The 17066-nt window shown below is 40.3% G+C and overlaps 1 protein-coding gene and 1 long non-coding RNA gene across 4 annotated transcripts in view; one reads left to right on the top strand and one right to left on the bottom strand.

Moving 5' to 3' along the window:
• The window catches only part of LOC126921714 (dystroglycan 1-like), a 106015-nt gene that overhangs the window by 5918 nt on the left and 83031 nt on the right, over nucleotides 1-17066 (top strand). The window lies entirely within an intron of this gene.
• On the bottom strand, nucleotides 74-16526 carry LOC126921805 (uncharacterized). Its single transcript, XR_007712561.1, has 2 exons — nucleotides 16367-16526; nucleotides 74-1025 (listed from the first exon to the last, which is right to left on the bottom strand). It is a non-coding gene; the product is annotated as an uncharacterized LOC126921805 (long non-coding RNA).

Here is a 17066-nt window from a genome sequence, read left to right as displayed (position 1 = left end):
TGTCTTAGTTCAAGCAACTCCGCTCAGGAATAACCATTATAAATGAGAAACCTGTTTCTTTGTTACCGGTAACCATTGTTAACACTTTACCGACCGATAGCCGATTAATCGGTTTCTTGTCGCCGACGCTTACCGACCGATAGCCTATTAATCGGCTTTTTGTCGCCGACAATCTTTCTCTTTATTTGAGCAATAAATTGTTATTTAGTACTAAGGTACCTTGCTCAGTTGCCTCAGTTGCGTTGCTCTGTAAGCTCCCACAGTTTTATACCAATTTGAAAAACGTACCTTTCGCGATGAACAAAAAGAATGGTATTGGAGAGTCTAAATCGAAACAGAGCCGGCGCCAGGGAGAATCTGCGCCTGAGCTGCCGGTCGGACGTGCGTATGCTGTTGAACCGCTAGCAGTCGGTAAAGTTTTAATAACGCAAGTTACTTTTCGTTAGGAATAACCGTTAACACTTTGATTGTCACACCGAAATCACATGTTTCGCTGAGGACGCCACGCGAGTATTTTTATTATTCAAAGCATATAATGGCAAAATAATAATAAATTGATGACGTAAGACAACGTTCTTCCCCAATGGACCGTTTATCTTATTGGTGGTCACGGGTGACCAACGGTGGCGCTTTGGTAACAGTTGATAGCGACATATTATTTATAACAAGGCTTCGTTTATTTCAACAAACCATTGAACGTGCAGAATATATTATTACACGTCGAAACGTGTAGAAGATATTAGTAAACAGTATTTGCTCATTCTATATATAATAGTAAGGTATGTGCACACTTCTAACTTCAATTATACGATTATAAAGCAGCATTTACTATTATTTTCTAAGGTGTGTTTATATTATATTATATAATAATATTCGTAGATTAGCACTCAAAGATGTAGATGCAAACACAGCGCACTGTTAGGTGCAAGATTTGTTCTCATTCTTTTTTATTGATGTTTTAATCGTTCAATGAGGCACTTTTTATTTCAAAGAATCTTCTAGTTATCGGTTATATTCAAAATGCCCTGACTGTCAATTTTCATTCACTTTTCACAATTGTAAGAAGCTCGAGCGCTCCGGTCACCAAATGACCTCTGTGACGTCACTGGAGAAACCGTGGCAGGTTATATTTGGCCAACGTGGCAGTCAAAGTGTTAAGAGTGTCGCTTGGTTGCTAAGGTCGATGCTTGTCCAGAGTAGAGTCTTCTAAAAGTATACGATAAATCTGCCATATTCTAATAATCGATATTTTTGAAACGTTCCATCTTCGTTTCCTAATCCCACGATCAAATGAAGAGACGGCTTCGGTAACACAGAATTGATTAATTAAAATGGCTTATCAATTTTATGGATTTCTGTGGAAACAGTCGTTCTTTCAACTGTCCAAAGTTGTTTTCTTAGGATGCAAAGAAAGTTTCAAGGTATAGTTGTACAGTGGTAGGTGAAGTTTTTATCAGTCAAAGTGTTAAATAGATAGGAAGAGCGGACAGAGACGAAGGATCCATTCTTAGCCTGCCATTTAAGAATTGGAAGATGTCTGACGACCGTTGCATCGTCGGTGCCCTTTCAAATTTCACAAGAAACAAGAACCTTTCGACGAACCGCGTGTTCAGAGTGCCCTTATCTATCGCGGAATTAACATGGACGCCGTGGAGGGCATCGTCGCGTCGTCGTACGCTCTCACGCCCGTTCATTAAGACTCATTAGCAGCGCGGTGACCTCCGCAGATCCTCCGATTACACGGCGCGTATACGTCAAGTCCTCTGAACGCGCAGATGCTTCAGCCTGACACGTCCGCCGATATATCATTTCGTATATCGGAGGGTGAAACCCCTCCGGAGCATCGACAACCTCCTCTAATCACGATCTCTCGTGGTCAACATCGCTCTTTGTGAGCGTGACTCTCTCTCTCTCTCTCTCTGCCCCTAGCTTCTTCTCTTTCGCCTGCTCGTGTCTCTCGATGTGTACATAAATACACGTGTCGAAACGGTCTAGCAAGAGTCGTGTGTGAATCCCGCGGGCCAATTAGCAATGAATGAGACTAGAGTCATTTCTATTCGACGTCCGTGCTCTTGGATCAATGACGTTGCAGACAGAGCTTAGAATTCGAAGATAATATTCGAAGATAGGATCTGCGGGTATCAGAGACGTTGTTCTTTGTTCCGACGTTTTAGCGAGGATTTCAGTGGAAAGGAAGGAGTAAAGGAAGAAGAAGGCGAAATTTCTCGAAGATTTTGATATATCGATAGTTGTATTTTAGTCATCGTGAAAGTTCAGAATTTAGAATACTCGAAAATAGTCCGAAGAAGGGATACGAAGACGAGATATGATTCAGAGTTTGAGCTACTTTCTTTCTTCCGGGTGTGATGAAGAGCGAAGAATTTGAGGTAAGAATTGTGAAAGTATTTTAATGCAAAAGTATGTTTACGTGGAAAGCCTTCGAAGAGAATACGAATGCAAGATAACAACATCGACGAGGAAAGAATATTCTACGAAACGAAGTCGACGAATAGCATCGACTCGAACAACGATACTTGGAGTTTTCCTTATAGATACCACGTATCTAGCCGGAAAGTTGGCGCCGCCTAGATTGTACCTCGTCGTTTTACGATGCCAACCTGTCGTAACAAGAGACTATTTGCCTAGGTCGATCGTACTCTTCGTCGCATTTTACGCGGCAATTTTACCGAAGTATCGTTTGATTAAGTGTCCTGTAACTTATGACCTACTTCGTACAATTCCCAGATATCTGCATTGCCACAGCAATTATCCGTCATCCTAATCTGTTTAACTTCCACGCAGTTCTGACATCTCACTTCTGTTATACCACCTTCTATTACAAATTAAACCACACCTCGTGCACTAAAAGTCAAAGCTACACGGTAAAAGGTATCTTTCTTGAAAGCAAAAATCCAAGTCACGTTATTGCACGAAACACCACACGACATGGCGAGACCACGTAAGACGGGAGAGTAACAGCGACGGTGGTCTGCTTCTTGAGAAGCGTCGCGCCCGTAACGCCGGTCGTAACATAGCAACCTATCAAGGCGTATTAGAGCAGGCACGTTTTTTTCGAGACAGTAGGTCGACCGTTTAGACTTTTAGACGGCATCCACTTCAATTTTAACTTACACCGTGGCGTCGTAAAAGCAGTCCCCTCGGCATACACCGAAGCTTTTATATACCGCGAGTTGCAGAAATGCTCCGGTGCTTTCGATTCGTCTTTGCGAGGACGATGGTGCGCGGATTTGTGGGAGGTGGAACCGACCAGCGATGCGAAAGCTTCTGGTCGTGTCTGTAGCCAACACGGTCCTTTGTATACCGCACCCTGCTACTACATATCTGGCCGTGTACGTCGTCTACACGCGTCGCAATTAGCCGGCCAACATGGCTCGTGTGCTGGCACGCATGAACATCGCGATATTATGGTCACGTAATGGTGATGACAATGGAATTTGTCAGGAGTCCATGACGAATCGTCGATACGGATGGCATCCTGTTTCGAACGTGCAGCTTCGGGTTTGTATATTTTAGTCGTCTTGTTAATTAAATTTAGCACCATTCCTTGCAACTTTCCTCGATCGTTCCCTCCGCCATTCCTATATTTATATCGTAATTTCTTATTTATGTATTCTGCTTTTAAACTTGTCTATTTTATTCCATATGTATCTTTATGTTATTTTGATCTGTTCTATTATTATACAGTTCGTTTTTAAATAGCGTTGATCTTATAGAATTTGGCAGCGTGACTAATCTCGTTTTAGTATTCTATCGAAATTTTCTTATTTATAAAAGTTGTATTTTCGATATTCCACTTTTTAAGTGAATTTATTTTTCGACCTGTGATCTCCAGTCGGCATCAACTTGATTAAACTCTAATTTTACCGGCTGGATTAAACATTCTTTTAATTAAAAACGGCTTTCAGGATTAATTAAATTTCGTTTGTTTATTGGCGAAAGGGTTCTGTTGTTCTTCTTTCATTTTGCTTACACGTACGTTTCTACGATTCTCAGCGTGTTTGTTGCTCCTGTAGCACACGGTTTTTCTTTGCCGGCAATAACTTGCAGCTCGAGGCGGTCGGTACGCGCATTGTCGTGGATCCGTCCAGCATGCACGTCCCTGGTAAATGGACACAGGGGTCCGGGGCTTTGTCTCTGTCGCGCCACGTGTGTCAATGTAATTTACTGCCTTCAGCCTGTGTCCGCAAACATCCTCCACGCATATGCGTTCATCGGCGAAGAAACGTCGCCGCCCTTTAACCACCCCTGATTTACGCTCGAGAGGAGGCGAGTTCGCGACGGAAGCTCGCAATCTGCCGGGAAAACGACTTCCAGCGAACACGTGTAATGTGCTTTCTTAATTTTCTCTTTCCTTTCCTACCGAGCTATTCCAATCGTTTTACCGAGATTTACGATCTATTTTCTGTTTCTTCTTTACCCTACGTACACCAATTTTAAATATTCCTAACACGTTACGTTAGAGACATAAATATGCCGCCTTTTGTACACACAGACACACATGTATATAGTATTAGGTTGTCCGAAAAGTTTCTTTCGTTTTGTAAGAAAATAATACACGCACAATGTTTTTTGTTTTATATTACTTTATTGAATCATGCACGAGCATAATGATAGAAATAGAACGAAATGGATCGTACCTAATTCAATGAAATAACATAAAACAAATTGTTGTTCATCTATTATCACCTTACGAAACGAAAGAAACTTTTCGGACAACCTAATAGGATCACGTTTATCTGAATTTCATGTCTTAAAACAGAAGTCTTGTCCCTTACACGTTCGATATTGTGTATAAGCAACGTTGTACTCAGATTTTTGCGCGTTATATCTCGTTTAGAAAATTGCCCAGAAAAATGATTCTTACTCTCACAGGCTAAAATGATCCGGTTTTGAAAAGTTCAGCAGCCGATTAAACGTACGTCTTCTATTGGGTTGGCAACTAAGTGGTCGCGGATTTTGTCAATAGCGTCTAATGACAAAATCCGCAATCACTTAGTTGCCAACCCAACAGTAGAAAAATCACAGGTAGCTGAAGTATTTAGCGAATTCTTTATGGCAGATGCATGTCAGCCCAAGTAGAATTTGACCGTGATAGTCAGACATTCCTTCGTTATATCGCACGCTTGATAAAAGTGTGCTAACATGTAATGTTTGTTCAACGGTACTTTTGTTGGGAATTGCTGCAAATACTGGAAACCGAAAGTTGAAAAGAAACGGGTTATCTTTATAAGCTTAGGAATTTATGACAAAATCCTTTGCACAATATTATCGTTACGTATCGCTTCCGGGGAAAAATACAGCTGTACCACGTTTCAGGACAATTTCTTTTTTGCCGCAAGATAACTATAATATGGATCAAGGATCACGCGTAGAAAAGGAATCGAAGGCATTAACGATTATTCGCATTTATTCACCAGACTCCACGAGAGCTGGAAAGTGCTCTTAAGCTAAGTTTCGCAATTAAAGCGTCCCCCGTGGACGTTTCTTTTCGAATTTATACAGCGCGAGTCCTGCTCGGGAAACGAGTTCTTTTTTGTTTCTCGTCGTACTAATTACAGTACGCTATAATCTTGAACCGTTTCTGCTACCAGCGAGGATACATACTCGCGACATACTGAAATTGTTACTTTCGTGTCATAAATATGCATCGTGTATGATTCGATGTTGCACGATCTTCAGATTCGTGATATTAACTTAAAGAAAAGAAAAGCAAACGAAAAAATAAAATAGCGCAGAAAGATTAGATTCCAACGTGAACATTATGTTACTCGTTCGAAACGTAATATATGTAGTTTATTCGTGCAAGTTAATTCGTACGTCTGTAATACTTTAATGCAATCTTTGCTTCAATTACGAACGACTTTCAAACGTTTCGAATATCGCACAGTTGCATGATTCTTATAATAATCGCTACGATCGAAGACTACGGGACAAGATAAATGCTTTTCACGGGAAAGCAATTTCGTGCAAAATTCAGTCACCAAAAACGTTTTCCCGTTGTATACCGCGAAATAAATTTTATGCCAGTTGCCACACGTTTCTACAAAACGTACCGAATCAAATAAAATGCAAAACGTCGATCCGCGTCAGCCGTCAATCTCGCGTTAAAATCACAAATTCGATAAAAAGAGAGCGTATTTGTTAAATATATTTTCCTCCTGCGCTCCATGATGTTGTAAAACGTTAAGAGAGATCGCGAATATATCGGATTTTCTTCAAAAGACTACGCTGCGTGCCGACGAAAAAAGCAAATACGACTTGAAAGAAACTTGCAAATATAAAATCGGTTTCTTATCCCCTGCGGCAATCGACCGTCTGGGGAATTGTTGGCAGGAAACGCGCGAACGTTTGTGCAACGGCGTAAAAAGGCCAGGGGATCTCGCTTGAGCAGATTTATGCGGTTGAATCGCAGTTACGCGGACGCGCAAGAAGCGCACACTAGTTTCGCACAAGCGAAAGTAGCAGCGATTCGTAGGAATTAAGCGTTAGAACAAATCAACGCGTTCCCCGTGCATGTCCCTTGGAAAGTCGTTGTATAAATTTCATTTATACAGTCGTCCTCGTCCACGATCATATACGCCGTGCTTCTTGCACGAAATTGTCGGTTTAATTGCCATTTGTGGCTTAATACCGTGCTTACGTATATTTAGCAAAGTTGGTTAGAGATGAACTTCCATCTCACTTTAACTCCACTGTCGTTATCTTTCAGTAAAGTAAACCATTTCGAACCGCGATGGTTCGTAAAGGTAATTTAGTAGCTCGATAGCTTAGAAAACGGAATTTAACTTTCGAAAATTTAGGTTTATTATCCTACGGACTCCTTACAGTTATTTTCCGCGAATTTTCCATAATTTGTTACAGCATCTACACACGCGGCGGACTTCAAACGAAGTAAAACAGGAGAAAGAGAAAGATCAGGTAGAATTAATATGGCGAGTTAACACGACGTTTAATACGAAGTTTGAACAGCCCGGATCAAAAAGCTTGCCATTGGTTTGCGCGCTCCAACGAGATACCAGTCGCTTTAGCTCTTTTATTTCTGTTGTTTTATCTCAGTCGGACTTTTTGTCCCTGGCCGAGGCGAAATTAAGCGTTGGACGCGAAGACGAACGGTTACACAGGGCCCTGGCCGGACATAGCGGGTCCGTATTAAAAGGTAGAAAAATTGAAACTGTCTCGAGCAAAGATTACGCATCCTGGTGCGCCTTGTTGGACACGATTTCATGGGGCAGACACATTGTCGGCCAGGCTCACGGTGTAATTTCAGTTAAAAAGAGAGGGGACGGACCATTTAACGGTGTCGAGCGCACTGTCTCCTCCTCTGTTGCAGTGAGCGCGGCATTAAAAAGTTTCCACGGCGAGCAGCACACTGCCTCAGGTAAATCGTGGCTCGTTCGAGCTCCGCTGGCTTTGCCTGGGCTAGCTCCCAGCTCCGAACTTTCGATGGCTGTTCGCGTTAATGGTATTTTCGTGGCATTTTAACCCGGAACCGAGCGTGTTGCTCGACCAACGCCCGCCCTGGGGAACAGGCGCGGATTTATCTTCCTTCTGTTGACCCTTTTTCCTGGCGTTCTTATTGGTACGCTGCCGGATTTTTATACATCCCTGGAAAATTTATTGCTGGTACTAGCGGTGCGGTTAAAGCGGTCTATTCATATTTTTTCACAGAAACTTTATGAATTTATATCGGCTGCGTTGTTGGACATCTGAATTTTTGGACGATCCTTTCTTGAATGCTTCGCGTTACGCGTACCTTTTCTATTTTCTTCTTCTTTTCTTTTTCCAGATACCTTTCGTTTCGATTTCTCTGTTATAGATCTTACATTTTAACCACTTGCGCTACCAATAAACTCACGGTTGCGCGTGCCGTACGCTACAATATAACACGTTGGTAGTGTCACAGGCTCAAGAAGACCACCCGCTCAGAAACATTCTGCATACCACAGCCATCGAAACAATAACCAAATAATAACGGAATAGGCGCCTCTGAAATGACACCAGACTACAACGTAGTCCCTCCAAAGGGACTAAAACCACGGTATAAAAATCCTGCAAAATAAGCGTTCGGATCAGTCTGTTAAAACATTTTGTCCCAGTCTCTTGTAACGCTTTGAACCCTCATTCTGTTGAATTTGCATAATAAATTCTATTATCATACATAAAGTTCAATTTCTTCACCTTATTCGTGAAACGTTCGAACTGCGACGATCTATCGATTTCGGGATTTAATGTGTCTGCGACGTGACAGTAGCTCAGCGCGTTGGTAGAGTCTTACATAAAGAATTTTACATGGATATGAATAAATACTCACGGCAACAATAGCATTTTATTTATTAATAATCTACTACTGTATGGTAGATTATTACAAACGAACGATCTGACTGTTGTCATTTTTATTTCTGCGACAAATGCCTATCGACGTGGTATACACGCTGGCGATTTTGCAACAAAAGCATGTCTTTCTAGCGCAAGTGGTTAATCGTTTAGGTCTACGTAGAAATGTACGTACGCAGTACTGTTCTTCGGATATATTATACGAAATGGTAGAAGTATAATACCACGGTAAAACTCCATTTGTTGGAACGAAATTTTAATTAGTATCTGATTAAATGTATTACCGATTGAATCCACTCGTGCCAATACGAATTCCTGTTATTCGAATGAAAAGCAAAGGTAGCTAGCAAACTTGTTAAACTTTAATTACATAAATTTGTTGTTCCGTGAAAAGTTGATATTTAATCGGAATTCTATAATAGTTGTAATATGTAGAGGTCGATAGTCTTTTATTCGATCCTATTTCATCCTGAATTTGCATAAACACCCATAGTCTACTTACTAGATTGCCGACATCTCTCAATGAACGATTACGATGACTGGTTCTTTCTTTGCTTTTCCTCTTCCACTTTTTCTTTGATAAGATAGGGATGCTACTACCTTCATCGAACAGAATTTGCATTCATTCGAAGATGATATTTAGGGACGAAGCGAGGGATTGAAGTTCTCTCGAGACTGTTCGTTTGATATTGAAATAAGGACGATGGAAGGATAAGGCTTCGCTTTGGACAATTCCATCAGGAATTGTATGAATTGATATGCAGTCGAGGTCCCGTGCACTTGCCTTTCAAATTTTCAACACACACGCCACCGTTCCAGATAAAAAAGTTGGCTGGAATATGCACGCTCCACTTTCGCGATACGATATAAAATCGAAGTGCAGGAAACACCTGTTGGGATACTTCGGTGCAGAAGCGAAGTTTCGCGTAACACTCGTTGGATATGGGGGACTGTGTTGGGGGTCGGAGATGTTGTATTACTTCGGCACGAATATACGCCACTTTCCATCTTGTCTTTCGTCGTCTTTCATCAGAACTATCTCGACTGTTACACGAGCGACGACTGTCGTCCAGGGCCAGCTATCGTTCGCTTAGACTTAACTTCATTCGCGATTCTGAATAACTGTAGAGAATTTCACCTATCCATACGTTCTCTGATGATCAATTACTCTCCTTTACTTGTAGGTTTCCTTTTTTTAATAATAATAAAATGAACATTAACATTTTAAACATTTAACAATACAAACAAACAAATTTATCATTATAAAATTTTAATTTCGGCGTTTGTCATGCGTATGGACAATTGAAAATATGTTCTGATTCCTCGATTTTCTATTCTTCTTAAATCTAATAGTTCTTTGTAAATAATTTCTTTGCATACGTTAGCTTAATAATACATTTGCAATATAGACACCAGGTATGTAATAATATATCACACACGCTATGTTTATTCGTAAGGGACGCTGCGAAAAGAATTTACGAAGAAGAATTGATCTTTTGCAAAATTCTCTTCTTTACATTTTGGGCTACTTGTAGATTTCCTTTTTTTAATAATAATAAAATTTTAATTTCGGTGTTTGTCACGTGTATGGACAATTAAAAATATGTTCTGATTCCTAGATTTTCCATTCTTCTTAAATCTAATATTTCTTTTGAAATAATTTCTTTGCATACGTTAGCTTAATAATACATTTGCAATATAGACACCGGGTATGTAATATATCACACACGCTATATTTATTCATAAGGGAAGCTGCGAAAAGAATTTACGAAGAAGAATTTGTTCTCTGCTAAGTTAAACATTCGTCGAAAAATCCCAAACCATTCTATTATTTAACACCCTGTCTGATAAAATTGTCTCTGTGAAAGGGTCAAAACATGCACTAGCTTGTTGCTAATATTTTCTCATAGACGACACATTCTTCTTACAACAATCGAAAACCTTTAGTTGCGTTTGCTTTTAATCACTGTGTACGGTATTACCGCATTTTTAATCTTTTCGAACGACTTTATGAAAGGAATGGAACGCAAGAAGAGGCCGCAGGGGGAAAAAGAGCAAGGGGAGGGAGAGATATTTTTCGCACGATGCGCCACCCGCATCCCGGTCACGATTAATTAACCAGCAACCGAGCGTGTCCTATTTACGAAGTTAAATGGAAAATAGAACGGCGAGGATTGAACGGTGCCAGCAGGAAGGGACGAAAGTCGATGGCTCCTTCCGGTGAGTTCGCACGATCACGCGGAAAAAAGTGTCGATCGGACGTGCGGAAACTAGCGACGCGGCTCGACACCTTTTCGTCGAAAATTGCTTTTCCATGCTATTCCCTGACGTTCGTGTCGTTGATTTTACTATTTGCCGCGACTGGGTTATGAATTTTCCAACGGTTCTAAAGATGGATAGATAGGTGTTCTTGCCGAGGTGCGCAAAAGTAATAAATATTTCAAAGCCTAGCTCGTTGCAGCTGCTAGCATACGTATCGCATTTTAATACACGTTATATTTAACCGTTTGCAGCCGTGAAACGCCTTAACGATTCTTTTTATCCGCTTAAACGAATCGGCGTGTTTCCCACAACATCAACTAATTCAATTAATTCGAAGGTGTGAAATAAAGGAACAGGTACAAGCAACCTGTTGAAGCGAACAAAACAAATAAATCAGCACACGGTTATGAGCTAACACGGTGATAGCAAATGAACTTTTAAGAAACGTTGTAATTAATCGCAAAGTAAAACTAGTGTCTGGCTTTGAAACAAACGTTTAAAGTTCGCTGAAGATATCGTTTTTGCAACAACGATTAATATTATTACCTCGACTTTAAAGATAGCACGTTTTAAACGGTTTATCGTCGCTCGACTTCGTTTGTACGAGATTAGATTCGCCGAAATTGATCGAAGCCAAGTCGAAGGCCGAGTTTGAACGAAGAACGATAACAATTTAGCAAAGTAGAAGTGTTGGTTGGCCTGCAGTAATCCATAGTAGCGTACTATGTTCAGTGTACGTCCTCCATCGCGAAGATAGGACGATGCCTCGAAAGGAAGAGGCTTTATACTCCTTTCAACTTCCGGTCACACAAAGCGAACCTTGTCTTTCTTTCTCTCGAGCGGCCATCTCTCGACGAGCTGTGGAGAGATATTAAAAAAAAAAAAAAAAAAAGGGAAAAAAGGCACTCGCCCTTATAGTCGAGCGGAAAGTTCGAACTCCGCCTGCTTCGTTCAAAGGGGACTTTGTCGAAAATTAAAAGCTGCCCGTTTCCGTTGATTCTCTCGCGTGGAATTCAAGCGGGCTACTGTTTGACCCGAACAGACTTAGTTTCTCACAGCAGTGGAAACTCAGTCTCGAAACTTATCGAGCGATGCTTCGAAGCTTTTCGAAAATTTCGTGAATTACTCTTGTTTCTGTTCATCATCGTAGTAGAGGTTCGGTTTATTTTTTCGGAGCCTTGGAAACCTCTAGATATTCTTGCTTGTTTCCAATACGAACTTGCCTAGATGAAAATAAGTTTGGATTTCGATTTGTCGTTCTCTATACTTCAAAGTTGTTAGAAATATCGAGAACGTGTGACAAGATGATTAGATTCAAATTCTTCATCTCGTTCGCGTTTCAACGAGCAAATATAGCGACAAGAAAAATCGCCGTAAGATTAAAACGGAGTATTTTCACGAGCTTAATCGTTTGCGTAAAAAGTGTTAATTTATAAATATTATTAGTTGATAAATATTGCAAGTTTTGTTTAATAAAAATTCCTGAGAAGATACTAATGAAATACGAAATACTATCAGTCGCCCATGGCGTTCAAATGTACTGGCACTTTTCCACGCAAAATCTAAACAGCGCGTCGCTCTGCTTGCGACTCAAACGGTTAAGAAACTTTTCATCGGCAACGCGAAAAATGCAACAGTATGAAAAGAAAAGCGCGGAAAGAATGCAACAGACTTGAGAAACGTATTCGCTGATAATTCCAACCTGACTCTCGTAGCCAAACGAAAGCACAAGAATCGAAGATCTCGAGCCACCGAGTTTCTAATTCACCGGGCACCTTCAGTTTCGCGAACAAAAGAAAAACAATCGAATATGTTCGTACTTAGAATTCCAAGCAGAAACACGAGAGAGGCTGCTGAACGGGAAAATCATCAATATTAACGAGGAAAGAGAGGACGTTTGTACATCAACGTACATCTTGTTCGAAGATAAGACGAGCCTAACCGACGAGTTCCTTGTCGTTCGTTTCCGTTCCGGCGAGTTGGTTCGTTCGTTTGGAAAGTCAGTCACGTCGATCTTTCCCCGTCCCGTATTTTCCATCAGCTGACGGGTCGCACACGAAACCATTTGCAGCGAAACGTTATCGCGCGAATACTCGCGCAAATCTACATTTGGGACGGTGTGGTAAAATCGCGATCGCGTATTAAAAGACAGTCGCGTGCAAAGACTTGGTAACGCGAGATTTCCAAGCGAAAGCTTTCCAGTTATACCGGTTAACGGTTTGTTGGCCATTTTCCCGGAATCTTCGGAAACGTTCGTCAAACGAACTTACTACTCCCGCCGGAAATTACAATTTCTTTGTTTCCTTCCGTTGGCCTAAGTCGGATTCCACGAACTCGCTGGATTTCTTTCAGCTTCGCCGTCCTTTGCCTTCTATATCATCGGGATTATTGAAATACGCAAGTGGCAGCTTAACAATAGAACTACCATACCAGTTAAATTGACCGGTTTTACAATTTTATTTTAAAATTCCTACTTCATGTTATATTTTTTCCGCCATGATGTAATGACCTTCGCAACGATAACTAAAAGGATAATATAATGAATTTTACTTCGCTTTTCATGTATTTAAACTGAAAATAATTTTGTGTCGAGGTTACTTGTATCAATACCAGTCAAAACGATTGGTAGTTGTCAAAGTGTAAAAGGTCTCAATTAACCAATTTCTTAGTTTTTTACAATTTATACTGCGTATCATTCATGATGACGATATCAGTTATTAGGAAAATTCCGGATCGATCGCTAGATGCTAATACTAAAAATACCACAGCAGTCAAAATGACTGGTTCTACAATTTTATAAATGTGTCAGCCCTCGTTTAGGGATGATGGTCCCAGATGGATTAAAAATACCAAAAATGTACTAAATAAAATGGAATTGCTTCTGTAAGAAAGTAGTAAATCAATAAGTATAAAAATATTCTATTACGTATTTCTCAAAGACCAGTTATTTTCACTGGTTTTGGTAGAAATAGCTGGTAGTTCTAATGTTAAGGTTGTAGCGTAATTTGTTATTTTTTAATCAGAAGAGTACAGCGTGTTCGATGCGTAACGATATTTTAAGTACCCTTTTCTCGAATGAAAAATATTGTCATGTTTTTAAGTGAATTATAAAGTTTACAAAACATTAGAATTTTCGTCAGTTATCTCCGTAAAAGTTATCATTAGGTTGTCCGAAAAGTTCCTTTCGTTTTATAAGGGAATAATAGACTCACTATGTTTTTTCTTTTATATTAGTTTATTGAATTATGCACGAACATAATGATAGAAATATAACGAAATGGATCATACTTAATTCAATAAAAGAAATTGTTGTTCATCTATTATCACCTTACGAAACGAAAGAAACTTTTCGGACAACCTAATAAATGCGATCAGACGACTGTCTTTTACCGACAGTGAACTTTCTGTCGTTCAAATTGAACAGTCAACATAATGGTAACGAGTAACGTAACGATGAGCCATTGGGAGGTGAACGTCGATCGATGATCGACAAGACGATGTACTTGTGCGACGAAATTAAGAAATTGGCAAAAAGCGGAGTCGATCGGTTCGCTTTCTGAGAAGCGGAAGCAACAATTCAGCAGATTTTTTCGCTACTTGAGTTTTTCAAAGTTTCAAGCGAACATAATAGCAGTAACTGTTGCAAGACTTTTTAGCAGAGATACTCTCGATGTTCGAAGCTCGATGGATCGTATTGCGCTCCTTTTCGCGCTTCCTTCTCCGTCATCGTCGAACCGACGTAGCTCGTTTCGCGTCGCCGGACAGCTGATTAACGGAAAGTGTTTCTGTGTAAAAGGGAGCCGCGTAGCGCAAATGGAGAAACGGTACCCGACGTTAAAAACGCAAGGAAACGTGTGTACCAAGTTGCCTGGCAATGATGGCGTTGTAAGATTAATAGCTCGTTACAACCGCTTTTTACAGGTTTTCAAGCATTGGGTTGGCAACTAAGTGATTGCGTATTTTGTCAATAAGTGGTATTGAAAAATCCGCAATCACTTAGTTGCCAACCCAATAGCTTGGAAATGTCAGCTTCCCTATGAAACGGTAATTCTACTTGAAAAATGCGTACAATTTGAGCTGCACAATTTACGTTAACTAGCGAAGCTGTATTCAAAATAAACACTGTCGTAGCATATTTAAATACGAATACGAACGTATGTACTTACAGCGGAAAAAGAAATAAGACGAGAGCAGCTTCCGTCTCGCTATAGAGAAATCTGAGATGGAATCTTGCTCCGCGGATTAGATCTGATTAGGGTTGACCGAAGGAAGTGCACAGCCTTATTTCTTCGTGAAATGACCACCTTCGTGAAATGACCACCTTCGTCATCCCTCGATGTACAGGCAACCAGTCGCGATCTCCGGATCGTGCAAGTAAAAAACCATGCGATCGTTCGAATAGAATATTAGATGCGTTAATAAACATGAATTTTCAAGCTACGAGCAATTATCGTTCGCTTGGAATTTTATTTTTCCGGTGACTCGGATATCACGTCGCCGATAATTCCCCAGAGAGTGGATCAATAAGTTCTGGCGACATCGCTATCTATATACCAACTATAAATCCCAAAGAATCGGTGCTGCAACAGCAGAATCTTTTGAGAATTTTATGGTTCGGACGTGCTGTGGATTATCTATGGCCAATTGGTTTCGAAGGTAAACGAGCATCATCGCTGGTTTTTCTTGGAGTTGCAGCTTTTCCATTCTCTCTCCTTGCGCTACAGCGAGATATACAACGAAAGATATTCGCGTACCATTGTTTTCGCCGTAACATTTGCATAGCGATTAATTGGGACGAAGCGTATGAAATTTCACATAATAAGAGCTTCACGCGAGCACAAAAATTAACGACGGTAACGGGACGCGCCTTATTGGAAAATATTTGCAAACACAAATCTGTAGCCACGGTATATAGCGAGGTTAATTTGAAATAAGATTGAAGGTAAAGATTTATACAATTAAGAGTACGATAATACAGGGCATTAATAGAAAATGCCACAACGAGATTGAGAACAGAATTGAAGATAAACGTTTACCAAGGGAACGATTTAAATCCGTAGAATAATTCGCTGGAAGAAGAATTCACTCGTTGTTAATGGTAGATCAACAGTATGTGTAATATCTCGTTTAATATTTCACACGATCTTCGCTATTCGTCGTGCAGCGTTTAGCACTTTGACTGCCACGTCGAAATCACATGTTTCGCTCAGGACGCCACGGCAGTATTTTTATTATTCAAAGCATATAATGGCAAAATAATAATAAATTGATGATTAAGACAACATTTTTCTCCAATCGACCGTTTATCTTATTAGTGGTCACGGGTGACCTCCGTGGCGTCTTGGTAACAGTTGATAGCGACATATTATAATAAGGCTTCGTTTATTTCAACAAACCATTCGCATTTGTTATTTCGTCGTAAGCAAAACGTGCAGAATATATTGTCGGAACGTGTGGAAGATATTAGTAGACTATTTGCTCATTCTATATATAATAGTAAGGTATGTGCACACTTCTAACTTCAATTATACGATTATAAAGCAGCATTTACGATTATTTTCTAAGGTGTGTTTATAATAGTGTTCGTAGATTAGCCCTCGAAGATATGGATGCAAACACAGTGCACCGTCAGGTGTAAGATTTGTTCTCATTTTCTTTTTATTGATGCTCTAATAAAAATGTTTAATCGTTCAATGGGGTACTTTTTATTTCAAAGTATCTTCTGTTTATCGGTCATATTCGAAATGACCTAATTGTCAATTTTCATTCAATTTTTACAATTGCAAGAAGTTCCAGAGCTCCGATCACCAATGACCAACGTGGCAGTCAAAGTGTTAGAGTTACGTAAGAAGTGGATAAAAGAGCCTGCGATTTGGTCTCAAATGCAGTGGTTATCGCTTTATTCTCGATGACCGGGATTTTTGTTTTCCATTAGAGCAACTTTATCGAGAACTTTATCGCGAGTCGACCGTTTCTTGGAAGTAAATTTTTCCCTGGTAAACGGTACTATTATCTCTTTCGTTCTTGTTAAACTTGCGGGTCGAGAGAAACTGTTGGCGAAACTCAAACGTTGGGGAGGAGTCGACGAAAAAATCCCAAGTTCCTTAGACCGACTTCGAAAAGAAATTTTGTCGTGTTCTTCCACCCCCTTTTTTTTTTATCTTCTTCGACGGAATTTCCTACTACAAGTAGAACGTGAAAGTTGAATCGTTTCAAGAGCCCTACTCGACGTCCCCCTCGATCCAAGTAAGTCTTCCTTCGACAACGCTGGACATGTCGCGAACTAAACTCTCGAACATCACGCTTTACATTCGTGAAATCTTCTGACAATATCGAAGGGATCTGGTTCGGGACGCTTGCCACGCTTGTTTAGGCCCCGTCCATACAGTATTTTTTCCAACGTTTCTCTTATTTTTCTATCGATTTCCCTCGGTCAAAATGTTTCTCCA

Source organism: Bombus affinis, chromosome 11 (genome assembly GCF_024516045.1).
Source record: "Bombus affinis isolate iyBomAffi1 chromosome 11, iyBomAffi1.2, whole genome shotgun sequence".
In the NCBI taxonomy this organism is placed as follows: domain Eukaryota; kingdom Metazoa; phylum Arthropoda; class Insecta; order Hymenoptera; family Apidae; genus Bombus; species Bombus affinis.
Note: the sequence above shows the minus strand (reverse complement) of the source record. Positions and strands in the feature narration are given on the sequence as shown.